Raw genomic sequence first — 20,183 nt, forward strand, 5'->3', positions numbered from 1 at the left:
TAATTCACTTCTGCCACCTTGAAGAGATCTACCATGTGGATCTAGTGGCACTTGCAAAAACTAAAACTCAGTAGAAATTTGAGTTAAAACATCTCGGGTGCAAATAAGAATCGTTTATTGCTTCAATTTGATCACAATTGAGAATCACTTAAATCTTATTCTCTAATAAGTCCGGCTAGCAAAATGGACTTAAAAAGAAGCAACTTGTACACAATTTAACTTCTAAAATAATACAGAAATGATTTCTTGCTTACGACAAACAGCTTGCATTTACTTCAAGAGTTAGAGTGGAAAAATGAAAGTATAGAGATAGAGAATAGTTTAGATCAAAGTATAGAATGATCCAGATAAAAATGGCCGTACGGACCCTCACGGTTATACTAAATCATATCAGTCTTTAGCCATCTATCTACAACCCCTATGTAATCCTCATTGGTTTGGGTTAGAATCAAATGAGTTTGATTTGACGGTTAGCTGTCAATCTTCAATATGCAACATTAGTTTTAATTGTTTCATGTCTGAATACTTGTGTATGTTATGGAATGCGATTCTGTGCTGTTATCGTGACCAGCTTAAACTGCTGACTTAGCTGTTATCTGTATTGTGAACAGTGGTGCCTTCATATTACTATGACGTTGCTATGGTGTTGCTCTGTCCTTGATCTGACAGCACAAGTATCGTGTCAAACTGTCTTGCAAATGTGCTGTTTTAATCTATAATGGAATTATGCTGTTCTGTTGAAGCTGTATTTTTGAAATGACCTGAGGTTCTGAGTGAATTTAAAATGGGTATTTAGAAAGACTGGGGCTTAATATTTATGCTAAATAGCTATCTTTTACCTATCAGGTGTATTAGAAAATAGTTGGCTTCTACACACCTGTCACAACTACTCCACTTGGTAGAAAAAGTGAAATATCGTAAATGCTAGAAATCCACAATAAAAAAAGAAAACTCTGGGAATACTCAGAATATCAGACAGCATCATGGAGAGAGGAACATACTTTAATCCAGGCACGAGGCTGTTGCCATCCAGATGGAGAGTTGGCGAGAGCTCCGCATTGCCTCCTTCTGTGTTAAGTGCCACTTCAGTGGTCAGTGAGAGGCCTTCCCCAGGATCATGGACCCTGGATGGGGGAGATGAAAAACACACTCTTGAAAGCTGCTGGCCATTAAGTGAAAGTGAACTGGTAAATACGGTAAAGGGATAGATCAACAGATGTTCAGTGGCAGGCATTTAAAGGGATATTTCAGAATACACAGAAGGGATGCATTCAACCAACAGCGAAATCATGGGGGGTGGTTGGTTTCACGCCAAATCGCAACTCTCCGTCGCCTCGACAGCGGTGTCAATGCGTTCCAGAACGTACGTTCAATAAACACCAATTGCATATCATTAGCAGGCCCAACGGGTATTCTCCGGTGCCTCTGCAATTCTTCGCCTTCAATGGGCCGAATTTCCAATGGCGAGGTTCACTTGTGCTTTTAAAACTCATGAAACCGGCGTCATGGCATATGAGGGAGGGAAAGAAAGAGAGGGGGTAGGACATGGAGAGACGCGATTAAGGGCTGCCAAATCGGACACTGGCTGGGGTTGGGAGGGGGAGGGTGGAAGTGGGGGTGCCCTGCCAGGGTCGAAGGGGTGAGGGTGATGGGGAACAGGCTGTGTGACCTGGATTGATTCCCACAGGATTGGGGCGGTGTCCAGGCATGGACCACCATTGCCATGGCCGGCAAGTTAGTTATCTTTTTTTTAAAATGTTTTTTTATTGAGTTTTCATATTTTATATCCAACAAATTACAAATTATTAGAAAAAAAACACGCAAAAAATTAACATGTATATTTACAGGTAAGCATCTTCATAATAACAACTGTGGCCGCCTCCTTTAGCCGGCATACATATTTTACATTCCCCAATATGGCCGAGGCACATGTTTATAGGCATTTATTTACAGTTTGGTTTTGGGCCTTAGCTAGCCATCAAACCCCCATAACGAACCCGTAGCCCCCCCCCCCCCCCCCCCCCCCCCCGCTACCTTCCCCCGATTCCCGTCCATTTTCCCCTGATTCTTGGCCACCCGACTATTCTTCCTCTTGTTCGTTGGCCACAAACAGGACCCGGAACAATTGCATGAATGGCTCCCACGTTCTGTGGAAGCCGTCGTCTGACCCTCGGATGGCGAATTTGATTTTCTCCATTTGGAGAGATTCCGAGAGGTCGGACAGCCAGTCTGCAGCTCTGGGCGGTGCTGCTGACCGTCAGCCAAACAGGATTCTACGGTGGGCGATCAGGGAGGCAAAGGCAAGGGTGTCCACCCTCCTCCCCAGGAATAGATCTGGCTGGTCCGAGACCCCGAAGACCGCCACTATCGGGCATGGCTCCACCCTCACCCCCACCACTTTGGACATAGCCTCAAAGAAGGCTGTCCAGTACTCCACAAGTCTGGGGCAAGACCAGAACATGTGGGCGTGGTTGGCCGGGCCTCTTTGCCACCGTTCACATCTGTCCTCCACCTCCGGGAAGAACCTACTCATGCGGTTTCTTGTTAAGTGGGCTCTATGTACCACTTTTAGTTGCGTCAGGCTGAGCCTTGCGCACGTGGAGGTGGAGTTGACCCTATGCAGTGCTTCGCTCCAGAGTACCCACCTTATCTCAATCCCCAGGTGGTCCTCCCATTTCATTCTTGTTGCGTCCAGTACGGTGTCGTCCCTTTCTACCAGTCGGTCATACATGTCGCTACAGTTCCCTTTCTCTAGGATACTTGCGTCCAGTAGGTCTTCCAGTAGTGTCTGTCGTGGCGGTTGTGGGTACGTCCTTGTCTCCTTTCGTAAGAAGTTTTTGAGCTGCAGGTACCGGAGTTCGTTCCCCCCCCCGGCTAGCCAAAATTTCTCTGTCAGTTCGTCCAGTGTTGCGATCCTGTCGTACGTGTATAGGTCCCTGACTGTCAGTGTCCCTCCATCCTGCCTCCACCTTTTGAAGGTGGCGTCAGTCAGTGCTGGTGTGAACCTATGGTTGTTGCAGATGGGAGCCTTGTCCGACATTTTGGTCAGGCCAAATTGCTGCCGCAGTTGGTTCCAGGAGGGTGGCTGTTACTACTGAGCTGCTGGAGTGTTTTTTGGGTGGGGATGGGAGTGCTGCCGTGGCGAGGGCCCGGAGGGAGGTCCCCATGCAGGAGGCCTCCTCCGCACGCACCCACTCGGCTTCTGGCTCCTGGATCCATCCCCTTACTCGCTCGGCTGTTGCCGCCCAGTGGTAGAATTGTAGATTCGGGAGGGCTAGCCCCCCCCCCCCGGATTTTGTTTTTTGTAGGACCTTCTTTGGGATCCTAGCATTTTTACCCCCCATACGAACGCCATGATAAGTTTTGTCCAGCACTTTGAAAAAGGCCTTGGGGATGTAGATTGGAATGGATCTAAACAGGAATAGGAACCTGGGCAGTACGTTCATTTTGATCGTCTGGACTCTCCCCGCGAGGGAGAGCGGGAGTGTGTTCCATCTTTGCAGGTCCTTTTTAACTTCCTCCGTCAGGCTGGTGAGGTTCCATTTGTGGATCCCTTTCCAGTCATGGGCTATTTGGATCCCCAGGTAGCGGAATTTGTGTCGGGCTTGTTTAAACGGCAGCCCCTTTAGTGCTGCTCCCCCCCCCCTGCTTGCGGGTGTACTGGGAAGATCTCGCTTTTGCTCATGTTGAGTTTGTAGCCCGAGAAGGCTCCAAACTCTTTCAGGAGCGCGATGATTCCGTCCATGCTGCTTTGTGGGTCCGAGATGTAGAGGAGCAGATCATCTGCATAGAGTGAGACTCTGTGCTTTCTGCCTCCCCTTCGGCTCCCCCTCCAATTTTTTGCTGCCCTGAGCGCGATTGCTAGCGGTTCAATTGCTAGTGCGAACAGCAGAGGGGACAGTGGGCATCTTTGTCTGGTGCCCCTGTGCAGCTGGAAGTATTGGGAGTTGGTATTGTTGGTCCGTACACTCGCCATGGGAGCGTTGTATAGGAGCTTTACCCAAGCGGTGAACCCTGTTCCAAGCCCGAACCGCTCCAGTACCTCTATGAGGTATTTCCATTCGATCAAGGTAGTTATCTTGCTGCGCACCCCACCGACCACCGGCTTTGGCCCCTGGTTATGTAGAGTGACATCGGGCGTATGGGTGCGCCCCCACCCCACCACCACCCCAACCCCACCCTCCAGCCCACATCCTCCAGCCCACCCTCCACCATACCCCACTACCCCCCCCCCCCCCCCCCCCCCCCCCCCCGGGGTTGTGGGGGGGACATGTGGGGGCAGAGCATGTAGTGCCAACCGGGGCACTGTGTGGCCTGATGGACCTGGTTGGGCACGCCAATAGCACCATGCAAGCATGTTGGCTTTTCACCCCCTGCAGATAATGGATATTGGAATTGAACCAATAATAGTTCTCTTCCTGCGGCTGTATGAGCTGGAGCTGCTTGAGGAGGAGGAGGAAACTTCAGCAGTGGAGCGTGCCCCAGAGGAACAGGAAGCAGTCATCCAGGATGGAAAGCCTGCAATGAGGAGGAGGAGGTGCAAAGGAGGCACCCCATGAGGCCTCACATGTATCGGCAGCGCAAGTCTTTCAAGGACCTGCTGGACCAGGCATACCGTTGAAGACTCTGGTTGAGCAGGTGAGCAGGGAGACAGTGCAACATATCTGCCAGATCATGCGCACCAGGCACCGCAGGGGAATGGGTGAGGACACCCACTCCCAGTGGCTGGTAAGGTGATGGTCACCCTAAACGTTTAAGCCTCGGTCACCTTCCAGGCGCCGAGTGGGGACCTGTCCGTGATCTCACAGAGCTCGGTGCACAGGTGCATCTGTGCCGTCACGAAGGTCCTATATGCCCTATCGGCACAGTACATCTATTTCAATGTGGACCGAGCCATCCAGGATGCACGGGCAGCAGGATTGGCCACCATCACTGACATGCCCCAGGTCCAAGGGGTGATTGACAAGATGCATGTGCACCTATGGGTACCTGCAAATGACAGGCCTCTTTACACAAACCGAAAGGGGTTTCATTCGATGAACCTGCAGCTGATATGCATTGTGCACAACGCATTCATCCTGGTGCACTCGATGTTCCTGTCATGTTTGAGATCCCCCCCCCCCCCCCCCCCCAGCTGGGGGAGTTGGCTCCTGGGCGATAGGTGTTATCCACTGTGGTCATTGTTGACATATAGATACATCCCCTAGCCCCTATAACTAAACTGTACCCTGCATCCGTCTAACTTTGTGGCCTTACGAGGTGTAACAATACGTCTATATGGATCCCCAAATGGTATATCAGGAGTGGAGGCGGCCTGCTGTGATTCCTGCCCTGTGACCTGAGTCCCTGTTGGCAGGTGTCTTCTATAGCAGCTGGACATGGATGGGCCCGGCTGCTGCTCGGGTGTCCCAGGTGGTCCTGTTCTGCACGCTTCCCACCAGATACGCCAGGCACAGGAGGGGCGGAGTCTAACAGGCTGCGGTGTTTGGCATCTCCCCGATGGGAGTCACCGGCCCGGGCCCCAATGCCGCCTCCTCCCTCGGAGGAGGGGGGGGGGGTGCTCAATGGCCCAAGGGCTACATCATGGGACAGGGGTGCAAAAGGAGCTATCCCCTAAAGTTGCAGTGCTCTGAGGTGCAGAGGGACCTGGGTGTCCAAGTGCAAGAATAATAAAAGTTAGTATACAGGTACAGCAAGTAATTACATAGAAAATATGTTGTGCCGAGCCTTGTCCGAAACCAAGATCAAGCTATCCCACTCCCTGTCATTCTGGTGTGCTCCATGTGCCTATCCAATAACCGCTTGAAAGTTCCTAAAGTGTCCGACTCCACTATCACAGCAGGCAGTCCATTCCACACCCTAGCCACTCTCTAAGTAAAGAACCTACCTCGGACATCCCTCCTATATCTCCCACCCCGAACCTTATAGTTATGCCCCCTTGTAACAGCTACTTCCACCCAAGGAAATAGTCTCTGAATGCCCACTCTATCTATTCCCCTCATCATCCTATAATTAGGAAAGCTAATAGAATGTTTTGATTGTACAGGGCATTGGTAGGACCATATCTGGAATATTGTGTACACTTAGGTCTCCTATTTAAGGAAATATGTAAATGCATTAGAAGCAGCTCAGAAAAGGTTTATCAGACCAATACAAGGAGTGGGCAAGTTGTCTTATGAGAAAGGCTGGAGAGGTTAGATTTGTATCCACGAGAGTTCAGAAGAGTTGACTTGATCAAAACCTTTAAGATCCTGAGGGGTATTGACAAGGTGCATGTGGAGAGGATGTTTCCTCTTGTTGGAGAATCTAAAACTAGGGGTCACTATTTAAAATTAAGGGGTCGCTTATTTAAGACAGAGATGAGAAGAATTTATTTCTCTCATAGGGTCCTGAGTGTCTGGAACTCTCTTCCTCAAAAGACAGTGGGGGGGGGGGGTGCAGGAATGTGGGTTTGAAGTTGCAATCAGATCAGCCATAATCTTATTGATTGGCAGAGGAGGTTTGAGGGACTGTGGCCTACCCCGCTACCAATACATATGTCCGTATTCTGTCAGCATCATCAATGAAAAGCTGTCAGCTGCCAGCAATGCACCCACGAGAGGCACAGATCCCACAAGGGACCCATGTCACAGTGAGTGAGGGCAAGATGGGAGTCATGGGAATGAAGTTACTGGTTGGAGGAGGTGGGAGCAGGGTCGTTAGAAGAAAGGGCAGGGGTTGCTTATCAGCAAGGCCTTCCTTCCTGATATCATAATCTCTGAACAATCCCTGACAATGAGGAATCCTCCACCCCCCACCCCCCACTAAAGAAGTGGGAAAGCAATAGAGTCCACAAAACCATTAAATTCCACCCAATATTTCAGGTCAATTACCTTCTGTCAGAACAGCAGTATTGAGTTCCACATTTTCGCCACAGTCTGGGTGAAGATATCAGAGAAGTTAGAAACCGGGCCGTATGTGGAGGATGCAGCAATAAAGAAAAAAGTTAGACTAGGGTCAGTCACAGAATTCTCCCCATTCCATGCACCTGCACGAATGACAGCACCAACAGGAGAGGAGAAACAACATGATGTTATTGCCATCACAGGGAGCATTTTGATAATATATGCAGAGATTTTGCCATACACCTTGGTGGTTACCTTGATAACATTTAGGTAATGTTGTGATTGAAAGAATGGCAAAGGCACTATAAGGTAGGTATAAATTGCAGATGTTTGGCAGAACTTTACTAGCCTCCAAGAGAGAAGCAATGGGGTACGGGCCTCTGGCACGGAGTCTGTCCCTGTTGCTCAGAAGGGAAGGGGGCAAAGGAGTAGAACATTAGTAATTGGGGACTCAATGGTCAGGGGCACAGATAGGAGTTTTTGTGGGAGCGAGAGAGACTCACGTTTGGTATGTTGCCTCCCAGGTGCAAGGGTAAGTGATGTCTCGGATCGTGTTTTCCGGGTCCTTAAGGGGGAGGGGGAGCAGCCCCAAGTCGTAGTCCACATTGGCACTAACGACATAGGTAGGAAAGGGGACAAGGATGTCAGGCAAGCCTTTAGGGAGCTAGGATGGAAGCTCAGAGCGAGAACAAACAGAGTTGTTATCTCTGGGTTGTTGCCCGTGCCACGTGATAGTGAGATGAGGAATAGGGAGAGAGAGCAATTAAACACGTGGCTACAGGGATGGTGCAGGCGGGAGGGATTCAGATTTCTGGATAACTGGGGCTCTTTCTGGGGAAGGTGGGACCTCTATAGACAGGATGGTCTACATCTGAACCTGAGGGGCACCAATATCCTGGGGGGGAGATTTGTTAGTGCTCTTTGGGGGGGGTTTAAACTAATTCAGCGGGGGCATGGGAACCTGGATTGTAGTTTTGGGGTACGGGAGATTGAGAGTATAGAGGTCAGGAGCACAGATTTGACTTCGCAGGAGGGTGCCAGTGTTCAGGTAGGTGGTTTGAAGTGTGTCTACTTCAATGCCAGGAGTATACGAAATAAGGTAGGGGAACTGGCAGCATGATCTCTGAGGAGCGGTTCTCGCCAGTGAGTTTAGCTTTCCACTGCTGAAAAAATTTCTAAGGGCACAATTTAACCAAAAGGTCTCTATGTTTGGTAGTGATCGGGAAGTGCCACAAGCTTCCCATCACTCGGTCTGGCGTGGCTGTCATCACTTTATTAAATGTTAATTGGTTCACTTAGTAGTAATAATAACCTTTATTGTCACAAGTAGGCTTACATTAACACTGCATTGAACTTATTGTGGAAAGCCCCTAGTTGCCATATTCCGGCGCCTGTTCAGGTACACAGAGGGAGAATTCAGAATGTCCAAATTACCTAACAGCATGTCTTTTGGGACTTGTGGGTGAAACCAGAGCACCCGGAGGAAACCCACGCAGACACGGGGAGAATGTGCAGACTCCGCACAGACAGTGACCCAAGTCGGGAATCGAACCCAGGCCCCTGGCGCTGTGAAGTAACAGTGCTAACCACTGTGCTACCGCCCTGCCCTTGATGAAGCCCACGGGCCTCTCGCTGCAAATCATGGTCCCACCGACTGACTTGCCAGGACCACACTCACCAGCCCCCTGTGAACAAGGGAGACCAGCACTTAAACCGATCCTGCATAGCCAATCGCACTCAGCTCACAGCCACGACCAGCCCACGATTCGGGGATGCCGACCTGGGCAGACTATTGGAAGCAGTAGAGGCCGGACGGAGTCGGCCGTTCTCCTGAGGGTCCTGGAGGGTCAGCCACAGGACAGCCTCGGATGACAGCCTGTCTTGGCAGCTTGGGGAGCGTGACCTGGAGGACTGGCACAAAACTCCATTTTGGCCGAAACAATAGAATGGCAAATTATTATCTAAATGGAAAACAGATTCAAGATGGGTCTGGGCAGAGGGATCTGGTGCCTTTGTTCATGAATTGCAGAAAGTCAGTATGCAGGTACATCATATAATTAAAAAGGCAAATGGATGCCATTTCTAATCATCAAAATTATACCGTTATGGAAGGTATGGGGGCGGAGGTCAAGATACTTCTCAAATATGGATATGAAAGTTATTTTTACAAATAGATTCATGATAGTAGCTGCTCCCCTTGGAATTATTGTTTGAAATACCTGCAATAACCAACATCAAAAAATGTTTAACAATAACAACAATCTGACTGTTCTTGACAGTTTGACATGTTACGAGGAGTTGGTGGTGTATGGCTATCATCACTGACTAATAATCCAGATAGCCAGAAGCTACTGGGGGATGGGGCATTCTCCCGACCCTTGGAGGTGGACAGGGCTCATAGAGCACACGCGAGGAAGCCGTGAACGGGAGACCCCCCGAGGGCAATGGTGGTGAGATTCCACAGGTACTTGGATAAGGAGCGCATTCTACAGTGGGCCAAGCAGACACGGAGGTGTAGGTGGGACAATAGCATCCTGCGGGTTTACCAGGACCTGAGTGTAGAGGTGGCCAGGAGAAGAGCAGACTTCAACCAGATTAGGTCGATCATTTTTAAGAAAAAGGTGAAGTTCGGACTGTTGTATCCAGCCAGTCTCTGGGTCACGTACAAGGAACAGCACTTTTATTTCCTGTTGAGAGTTTTCCTTAGGCCCCCCCAAGAGCAGCAGGGATGTGGAGGAACAGATTGGGAAACAGATTTTGGAAAGGTGCAGAAGTCACAGGGTAGTTGTGGGTGACTTCAACTTCCCAAATATTGAGTGGAAACTCTTCAGATCAAATAGTTTGGATGGGGTAGTGTTTGTGCAGTGTGTCCAGGAAGCTTTTCTAACACAGTGTGTAGATTGTCCGACCAGAGGGGAGGCCACATTGGATTTGATACTTGGTAATGAACCAGGGCAAGTGATAGATTTGTTCGTGGGGGAGCATTTTGGAGATAGTGACCACAATTCTGTGACTTTCACTTTAGTAATGGAGAGGGATAGGTGCGTGCAACAGGGCAAGGTTTACAATTGGGGGAAGGATAAATACGATGCTGTCAGACAAGAACTGACGTGCATAAGTTCGGAACATCAGCTGTCAGGGAAGGACACAATTGAAATGTGGAACTTGTTCAAGGACCAAATACTATGTGTCCTTGATATGTATGTCCCTGTCAGGCAGGGAAGAGATGGTTGAGTGAGGGAACCATGGTTGACAAGAGAGGTTGAATGTCTTGTTAAGAGGAAGAAGGAGATTTATGTAAGGCTGAGGATACAAGGTTCAGACAGGGTGCTGCAGGGATACAAGATAGCCAGGAAGGAACTGAAGAAAGGGATTAGGAGAGCTAAGAGAGGGCATGAAAAATCTTTGGCAGGTAGGATGAAGGAAAACCCCAAGGCCTTTTCCACATGTGTGAGAAATATGAGAATGACTAGAGTGAGGGTAGGTCCGATCAAGGACAGTAGCGGGAGATTGTGTATTGAGTCTGAAGAGATAGGAGAGGTTGTGAATGAGTACTTTTCTTCAGTATTTACGAATGAGAGGAGCCATATTGTTGGAGAGGACAGTGTGAAACAGACTGGTAAGCTCGAGGAGATACTTGTTAGGAAGGAAGATGTATTGGGCATATTGAAAAACTTGAGGATAGACAAGTCCCCCGGGCCTGACGGGTTATATACAAGGATGAAATTGCAGAGCCGTTGGCAATGATCTTTTCGTCCTCACTGTCAACAGGGGTGGTACCAGGGGATTGCAGAGTGGTGAATGCTGTGCCCCTGTTCAACAAATGGAATAGGGATAACCTTGGGAATTACAGGCCAGTTAGTCTTACTTCGGTCGTAGGCAAAGTAATGGAAAGGGTACTGATGGATAGGCTTTCTGAGTATCTGAAAAGACACTGCTTGATTAGGGACAGTCAGCACAGATTTGTGAGGGGTAGGTCTTGCTTCACAAGTCTTGTTGAATTCGTTGAGGAGGTGACCAAGCATGTGGATGAAGGTAAAGCAGTGGATGTGGTGTACATGGATTTTAGTAAGGCATTTGATAAGGTTCCCCATGGTAGGTTTATGCAGAAAGTATGAAGACATGGGATAGCGGGTGATTTGGCCAGTTGGATAACGAACTGGCTAACCGATAGAAGTCAAAGAGTGGTGGTGGATGGCAAATATTCAGCCTGGAGTTGTTGGTCGTTCTAAGTTAGTGTGATTAACACGCCTCCAATAAAGGAAATGTGCTTAACACTGGCTTGGCTCTGTATCTGTATCTATGCTCTGGAGTCGCCAGGTGCCATAAGAGACACCGTCACAAGTTGTCAAGGTCAAGTTCAAAGCAATAAATATATACACCGGTTAGTAAGTCCAAACAATTAGAGTTTATTATAGCAATTATAATAAACACTCATGCACACGCTAAAAGACTAATACTTATCTAAGTAGGAACCAGCAAGGTCAGGGGACAAGGCCTTTGTTCCTTTCTGGTCTGCACCTTCTGTTCACTAATAGTCGGCAAGAGTATAAGCAATGCCTGGGTCACGTAGCAATCGTTGTTTTGGCACTTACTGATAGATGGCTGATGCTCAACGGCCGGTGATGAAAGACAAGATTCTGGAGGCTGGAGTCGGAGGCCGGAGTCAGGATGCAACAGACTGAACCATGTGCGGGACCTTCTTTTTATAGGTGCCCAGAGGTCCGTGCCCCTTGGGGCGGGCTCTCTCACCTACTGGGGATCGATTGGGTCTTTCCCAATCGATATCATTCGAACCCCCCTATCCTAGGGTCGTTCCTTGATGGCTGGGGCGGTTCCTAGGGCTCATTGTTCTGGTTTCTCTGGCGCCATCCTGGCTGGGTAGCTATTGAAAAGTATCGATTGATACTTAAAATGTTTCTATTGTATCTGGGACTGGGCCGGTATCACCTCATTAGTATGCAGATCGTTTTCCTATTTGCATCGCTGCCTGGACTCTGCAGCTGTGGGGAAACCGGTTTTTACGAGTGTCTCACTGTTGAAAGCTTCTGCAAGCTGTTTGTCCTTACTATGGCTGTTTTTCCCTGTATTCTTTGCGGTTCTCCATTTTGTAGACTGGTGTCCATTTTAGATGGCTACAGAGCCCAGTTACCAGTGGCATACCGCAGGGATCAATTCTGGGTCCTCTGCTGTTTGTGATTTTCATTAATGACTTGGATGGGGGGAATTGAAGGGTGGGTCAGTAAATTGGTGGAGTTGTGCATAGTGAGGAGGGTTGTTGTCGGCTGCAAAGAGACATAGATAGGATGCAGAGCTGGGCTGAGAAGTGGCAGATGGAGTTTAACCCTGAAAAGTGTGAGGTTGTCCATTTTAGAAGGACAAATATGAATGCGGAACACAGGGTTAATGGTAGGGTTCTTGGCAATGTGGAGGAGCAGAGAGATCTTGGGGTCTATCTTTAGAGATCTTTGAAAGTTGCCACTCAAGTGGATAGAGCTATTAAGAATGCCTATGGTGTGCTAGCGTTTATTAGCAGAGGGATTGAATTTAAGAGCCGTGAGGTGATGATGCAGCTGTACAAAACCTTGGTAAGGCCACATTTGGAGTACTGTGTGCAGTTCTGGTCGCCTAATTTTAGGAAGGCTGTGGAAGCTTTGGAAAAGGTGCAAAGGAGATTTACCAGGATGTTGCCTGGATGGAGAGTAGGTCTTACAAGGAAAGGTTGAGGGTGCTAGGCCTTTTCTCATTAGAACAGGGAAGGATGAGGGGAGACTTTTTTTTTAATACAATTTTTATTGGAATTTTTTCCAGAAAATATAAAACATAACGACAAACAATTAAAAGCAACAAAATAATCCATAATAACTGTAACACCCCCAGACCGTTTCGACGCATGTATCACATCACCCAACCCCCCGGATGAGGGGAGACTTGATAGCGGTTTATAAGATGATCAGGGGAATAGATAGAGTAGACAGTCAGAGACTTTTTCCCCGGGTAGAACAACCCATTACAAGGGGACATAAATTTAAAGTGAATGGTGGAAGATATAGGGGGGATGTCAGAGGTAGGTTCTTTACCCAGAGAGTAGTGGAGTCATGGAATGCACTGCCTGTGGAAGTAGTTGAGTCTGAAACATTAGGGACCATCAAGCGGCTATTGGATAGGTACAAGGATTACGGTAGAATGGTGGGGTGTAGATTAATTTGTTCTATTTAAGTCGCGTGAGGACGTGCTGGACTTCATGAAAAGGAAAAGATTGGTGGTGGACTGAGAACTTTTGAACTTTGCTGCAACATTCATGGGTTTTTCTTTTTTCTTTGTTCTTTTTAAAAAATGTTTCTCGTTTTTTTGTTTTGTTGGAGCTGTTTGTAATGCCTTTTGCATTCATTTGGGACAAATGGCAAAGCTGAGTGAGTTAAGGTTTTCATTTGCACTGTTGGGGGATGGAGGTGTGCTTGTTTAGATTTTGGTGTTTTTCTGTCAAGCAATTGTGTGGGGATTGTTGGAGTATGCTTGTATGAGCAGGGGGGAGGGTGGAGATGGAATAATAGGTGGGCGACTATCCGCCGCCAGGGATGGGGGCCACCTAGCTAACTGGGCGGGCTAGCTCACGCAAGTGTAGTGGGGGGTGTGCATATGTTCGGTTTATTAAAGGGGTTGGGTTACAGAGTGTTGTTACTAGGGGAAGGGGGGGGGGGGATGTTCTGCTGATGATGGAGGGACTTGGGCCAAGGGACAGAGAGGAGGTTGGGGGCGGAGGCTGCCTGGGGCTGGCCAGTGGAGGCGCGGAGCTTGGGCTGGAGGCGGGCCCAAAAAAGGGGATGGCTGATCGGCGGAAGTGGGGGCAATGAGCCCCCCAACTAGGCTGATCACATGGAATGTACGAGGGCTTAATGGGGCGGTCAAGAGGGCACGCGTGTTCGCACATCTTAGTGGACTGAAGGCGGATGTGGTAATGTTGCAGGAGACACACCTTAGAGTAACTGACCAGATTAGATTGAGGAACGGCTGGGTCTGTCAGGTCTTTCACTCAGGACTGGATTCAAAGACTAGAGGGATCGTGATCCTGACCAATAAGCGGGTGGTGTTTGAGGCGGGTAGAATAGTTTCGGATGTGGGGGTCGGTACATTATGGTCAGTGGGAAACTGGAGAGGGTGCAGGTGGTGTTGGTAAATGTGTATGCACCAAATTGGGATGATGTGGAGTTTATAAAGAGGATGCTGGGGAAGATACCGACCTGGACGCGCACAGGTTGATCATGGGAGGGGACTTTAACACAGTTATTGACCCTGGCTTGGACCAGTCAAGCTCGAAAACGGGCAAGGTGCCAGCAATGGCAAAGGAACTAAAAGGGTTCATGGAGCAGATGGGGGGGAGGGGGTGGATCCATAGAGATTTGGGCAACCGAGGGTGAAGGAGTTCTCCTTCTACTCAAAGTGCATAAAGTGTACTCCCGGATCGATTTCTTCATTTTGAGCAGGGCCTTACTGGCAGGGGTGGTGGACACGAGGTACTCGGCGATCACAATCTCAGACCATGCTCTGCACTGGGTCGACCTGCAGGTTAGTAAAGGCAGTAACCAGCGCCCGCACTGGAGGTTACATAGAACATAGAACAGTACAGCACAGAACAGGCCCTTCGGCCCTCGATGTTGTGCCGAGCAATGATCACCCTACTCAAACCCACGTATCCATCCTATACCCGTAAACCAACAACCCCCCCCCCTCTTAACCTTACTTTTTTTTTTAGGACACTACGGGTAATTTAGCATGGCCAATCCACCTAACCCGCACATCTTTGGACTGTGGGAGGAAACCGGAGCACCCGGAGGAAACCCACGCACACACGGGGAGGACATGCAGACTCCGCACAGACAGTGACCCAGCTGGGGACCGAACCTGGGACCCTGGAGCTGTGAAGCATTTATGCTAACCACCATGTTACCGTGCTGCCCAGATGTGGGACTTTTGGCTGACGAAGGGGTGTGCATGTGGCTGAGGAAATGTATTCAGAACTACCTGCAGATCAACAACACGGTGGAAATTTCAGCAGCGAAGGTCTGGGAAACACTGAAGGCGGTGGTCAGAGGGGTCCTGATCTCGATACGGGCCCATAGGGAGAAGGTAGACAGGGCAGAGACGGACCGACTGTTTAAGGAGATACTACAGATTGATCGGAGGTATGCGGAGACCCCAGAGGCAGGGCGTTTAAGGGACCGGCGGAGGCTACAGGCAGAGTTCGGCTTGTTAACCACAATGATGGCAGTGGAGTAGCTGAGAAAGGCGAGGGGGGTGCGATCTATGAGTATGGCGAGAAGGCCAGCAGAATGCTTGCACAGCAGCTCAGAAAGAGGGAGGCAACCAGGGAGATAGGGAAAGTAAATGACGGAGATGGGAACCTGGTTGGAGATTCAGCAGGAGTGAATTTGGGGCGGAATTCTCCCCCCTCCCCGACGGGTGGGAGAATCGCCGGGGCGCCGCGCGAGTCCAGCCACGCCGCCCCGGCACCCGCATGCGATTCTCCCACCCCCCCCGAAACCAGCGCGGTGAGAATCACGGCTGGCCGCTCGGAGAATCGCCGCTCGCCGTTTGCAAAAGGCGAGCGGCGATTCTCCGGCCCGGATGGTCGCTGCCAGCGGGAACTGCACGGGAACGTTGGGGGGGCGGCCTGTGGGGGTTGGAGGGGTGTTCCTCCACCGGGGCAGGCCTCCGATGGGGTCTGGCCCGCGATCGGTGCCCACCGATCGGCGGGCCGGCCTCTCTAAGGGAGGACCTTCTTTCCTCCACTGCCCCGCAAGATCCGTTCACCATCTTCTTGCGGGGCAGACTCGGTGAGGACGGCAACCGCGCATGTGCGGGTTGGCGCCGGCCAACCCCTGCAAGCGTGGGTGACGTCATTGCGCCGCGTCATTTACGCTGCGCCAAGGCCCAGCGCGCGTAAATGACGCAACGCCGCTCCTAGCCCCCCGGGGGCGGAAGAATAGGGGGCTGAGAGCGGGCTCCGATGCCGGAGTGAAACACTCCGGTTTTCACTCCGGCGTCGGCACTTAGACTCCCGTTGGGAGAATTGCGCCAAAGGTATTTAGGGATTTCTACAGTAGGCTGTATAGGTCAGAACCCTCTACTGTGCCGGAGGGGATGAGGCACTTCTTGGGGGGGCTGAATTTAAACAAAGGTGGACGGGGAGCTGGTAGAAGGGCTCGGGGCCCTGATTGGGTTGGAAGAGATAGTGGAGGGTCTGAAGGCCATGCAGGCGGGTAAAGCCACGGGGCCGGACGGGTACCCAGTGGAGTTTTATAAAATGTTCTCTGGGATATTGGGGCCGGTGTTGATGAGGATGTTCAATGAAGCAAGGGAAAGACTGGTGCTTCCCACGACGATGTCACAGGCCACGATTTCGCTGATTCTGAAGCAGGACAAGAACCCGGAGCTGTGTGGGTCCTACAGGCCGATATCCCTGTTGTATGTGGACGCCAAACTGCTGGCCAAAATTTTGTCCTCCAGGATTGAGGATTGTGTTCCGGACGTTATTGGGGAGGCCCAGACACGGTTTGTTAAGGGTAGGCAGTTGGTGGACAATGTAAGAAGGTTGTTAAATGTGATCATGATGCCCCCGGAAGGTAGGGAGGTGGAGGTAGTGATCGCAATGGATGCAAAAAAGGCTTTTGATTGGGTAGAATGGGATTATCTGTGGGAGGTACTGGGACGGTGATCCACGATCAATTGTACAAAGACTAAGGGCGCGATTCTCCCGACTTACGAAAAATCGGGAAATCGGCGGGAAAAACGGGGGCGTTTCACGACGGTCGGGAAGGGTCCATTTCCCGACGTATTCATTTCCGGGAAATGGGCTAGTAACGCGGCCGCGTCAATTATGTGCGCCATTACGAAGCAACGCGGCGACGACACGAACACGCCCACGTGACGACGCCCAACGCCGTAAAAAGGCGCGGGCGAGCACAGAATCTGTCGGCCATGATGTCGCAGCCCAGGAGAGCTGCCCCTCGGTTTGTAGAGGCTGATGTGGACGCGCTGCTCGATGCCGTCGAGCAGAGGAGGGGCATCATCTGCCCGCGTAGAGGGCATCGCCAACCTGCCAGCGCGGTACGCCAGGCCTGCTGTGAGGTGGCTGCTGCCGTTAGTGCTGTGGGGCAGACCCCTCGCTCTGCAGAGCAATGCAGGAAAATGCTGCACGACCTCACCAGGGCTGCCAGGGTAAGTGCCAAGAGGGTGCCCCCTGGTCACAACCATCCCTCCCCCCTTAACTTAATCACCCACCTGCCCCACTGGCACGGGGTGGGGAGGGGGATTGGGGCAGAATTATTTGAGGGTGGTCCACAAAGTTGTCACAGACCCAGCGCTCTGGCCTCCGTGGAGAGATGCAATGGTCTTATGACAACTTCACCCCCAAACTGTGCCAGTATCTGAACGGACTGCTGATACCTGCCATATTGTAACGATATACCTATGTCCCCTCCCCCAACAGGCCAAGTCCGCTCACAACACCCGTGAGCGGCACAAGACTGGAGGGGGTTCGCCCAACCTGCACCCCCTCATCACATTTGAGCTGAGGGCACTGGACCTTGTGGAGGGGTCTGGCACCCGGGAAGTCGCGCTATGCGAGGTTGGCGGATCTGCAGCAAGTGAGACAACCCTCCTTAACAAACACCCACCCCTCCCCCATCCTCTGTCCCTTCACACACCCTGCCCACTTGGACACCTCCCCCATCCTCTGCCCCTTCACATACCCTGCCCACTTGGACACCTCCCCCATCCTCTGTCCCTTCACACACCCTGCCCACTTGGACACCTCCCCCATCCTCTGTCCCTTCACACGCTGCCCACTGGGACCGTCCAGCGGCCTGCCGAGCAAATCTAAATAACCCGTCTCATTCTCTTCCCTAGGACGTGATGCCGAACGACCAGGGCCGTCTGGCTGCAGACGGACACAGGCATCTGCCCTCACCTCACCTGGGGACGAACGACAGAGGGTGCCTGATCAGCGGGGAGTCCCATCCTCCCCAACTCAATCTGCGGAGCAGGACACCCAGAGGGTGGCGATACCACAAGCCACAGAAATGGCCAGCGATAACCCTCCGGACTCTGAGCGGCCCCACACCATAGAGGAGGCGCCAAATTGCGACAACATCGGGCTTGCGGCACTGCTATCTCCAACACAATCCATCATCCCACAGACACTCACCCCGGTGGGTCTATTTAGTGATGAGTCTCCTAGGTCACAGTCTGGTTCGCACATCAGAGCTGAGCAGGGACAGCAGGTGGAGATCGGAGCAACCGAGGGCCCGGACTCGCGGAGGCCAGACCAGGCCCAGCATGCAGCTGGCTCCCAGACGTTTTCGGAGTTCCTGGAGTTTCTCAACCCACCCGCACAGCCGATGCCTCAAGAAACCCAGGGAAACAATGACGGGATGAGGGCTGTCTTCCAGACTCTGCAGACGCTGTTAGAGGAGTCGAACCGCGTCCACGAGCAGGGAGTGGTGCCGCTCATGGCAGAGACCCAGGCCGACACCGCACGGGTGGCATCCGCGGTGGAGGCTATGGGTGAAACGGTTTCTGCGATGGGTCAGGTTATGCAAGGCGTTGGGGTTAATGTGCACGCGTCATCCTCGGCCCTGGACAGGGTTGCCCTCTCACAGGCCAGAGGCAAAACGACATTGCCGGCGCCCTGCAGGCCTTGGCCCAGTCTCACCAGGTCATGGCCCAGTCGCAGCAGTCAGTCGCCGAGAGCATCAACCGCCTGACACATGTGCTGGATGGCATCATGCACTCACAGGTTGAGGTCGCACAGTCCCTGGCGGGAATGTCTAACTCCCTGGACTCCGTGTCTGCAAACCTTCGGATCCTGGTCGATACCGTTGCAGGCCTCCAGGACTGGCATCGCCAGGTGTCGGGGGCACGACAGGGCACCTCCCCGCTCGCACCTCTGTCCCAAAGTGAGGCCCGGGGGCCACCGGGCTCCCCGAGGGAGGAGGAGGTTTCGGGGCCCGTCCCAATAACTCCATCATGGGACGTCCCGGAATTCTCGGCCTCCCCCCGTCCCATCCCTGGTGCATCGGGTGGGCAGCAGGCAGAGCAGGGTGGCACAACGTCACCTGAGACGCCCGCAGAGCAGCCTGGCCCATCAAGGCCGGGTCGTCCCAGGAAACGCTTGGCCAAGGAGAAACGAGTCGAAGGGGGCAATTCGCAGCAGTCCTCCTCCACTCCTGCTGTATCATCTGGGGAATCACTTAGACGTAGTGGTAGGGCCCGTAAGGCAACTAAGATAGACACTGAGTAAGTTGGCACGGTGAAGGGCACAGTTTAGTTGTAGGGGCTAGGGCACCTGTAAATTATTGTTAACATTAAACGCACTGTTCCACCTTACTTGTAATACCGTGTGATTGTTCCACAGCCACAGGAATCGTGATGGTGACCGAGTGTCGCTGGGGTTGACGAGCGATGAAACTTCGGTGCCGGGTGTGCAGTCCCTGCCCCTCCCCCCACCCCCTCCCACAGCTAGCCCACGCGGGCACGTGATGGAGTGTCCATGACGAACTCAGCGGCCACCAAGGTGGATGGTTCAGCTATTGCCATGGGTCAGACTCTCTCTAACGATTCTGAGCTCACAGCTCTTCGCAGAGCGTGCTGTCATCATGCCACATGGCACTGATCACACCCGCTGACACAGCCATCAATGTTGTGCCATACCGTCTGGACCCAGTGGTAAGGGTGATATCGAAGTGGAGCACTGTACACTGAGAGGGGGTGGGGGGGGGGGGGGGGCTGTGGTGGTGGCAGTTGTGTGTTGACCCTCTGCACGACTAGCGATGCAGGTGGTGGTTTGGTGTTCAGCGGGGACGTCACATGCGACGCGTGAACCGTGCTGCCACCAAGGCGTCGCGTGCCCGCCATCCTCGCCGGGTCTGTTGTGCCGCCTCCTGGGCATCACCAGCACCTGGGTCGTGTCTGCGTGCTGCGCCCACCACTCCGCCAGCCTCCTCCTCCTCCTCCCTCTCCTCCTCCTCCTCCTCCCTCTCCTCCTCCTCCTCCTCCTCCTCCTCCTCCTCCTCCTCCTCTGTGCTGGCAACACTGCCACTGGCTTCTCCCTCCGCCTCCTGCAGCAGGTCATCTCCCCTCTGCATCGCGATATTGTGCAGCGCACAGCAGACCACAACAATGCGAGCGACCCTGTCGGCCTGGTACTGCAGGGCCCCTCCGGAGCAGTCCAGGCACCTGAATCTCATCTTCAGGAGGCCAAGGCAGCGCTCCACCACACCCCTGGTTGCTGCATGGGCC

General features: G+C 51.9%; 1 protein-coding gene across 3 annotated transcripts in view; it reads left to right on the forward strand.

Annotated features, from left to right (window-relative positions):
• The window catches only part of cfap61 (cilia and flagella associated protein 61), a 490,576-nt gene that overhangs the window by 228,693 nt on the left and 241,700 nt on the right, over nucleotides 1-20,183 (forward strand). The window lies entirely within an intron of this gene.

The sequence above is a fragment of the Scyliorhinus canicula genome, chromosome 1 (genome assembly GCF_902713615.1).
Source record: "Scyliorhinus canicula chromosome 1, sScyCan1.1, whole genome shotgun sequence".
Classification (NCBI taxonomy): Eukaryota; Metazoa; Chordata; class Chondrichthyes; order Carcharhiniformes; family Scyliorhinidae; genus Scyliorhinus; species Scyliorhinus canicula.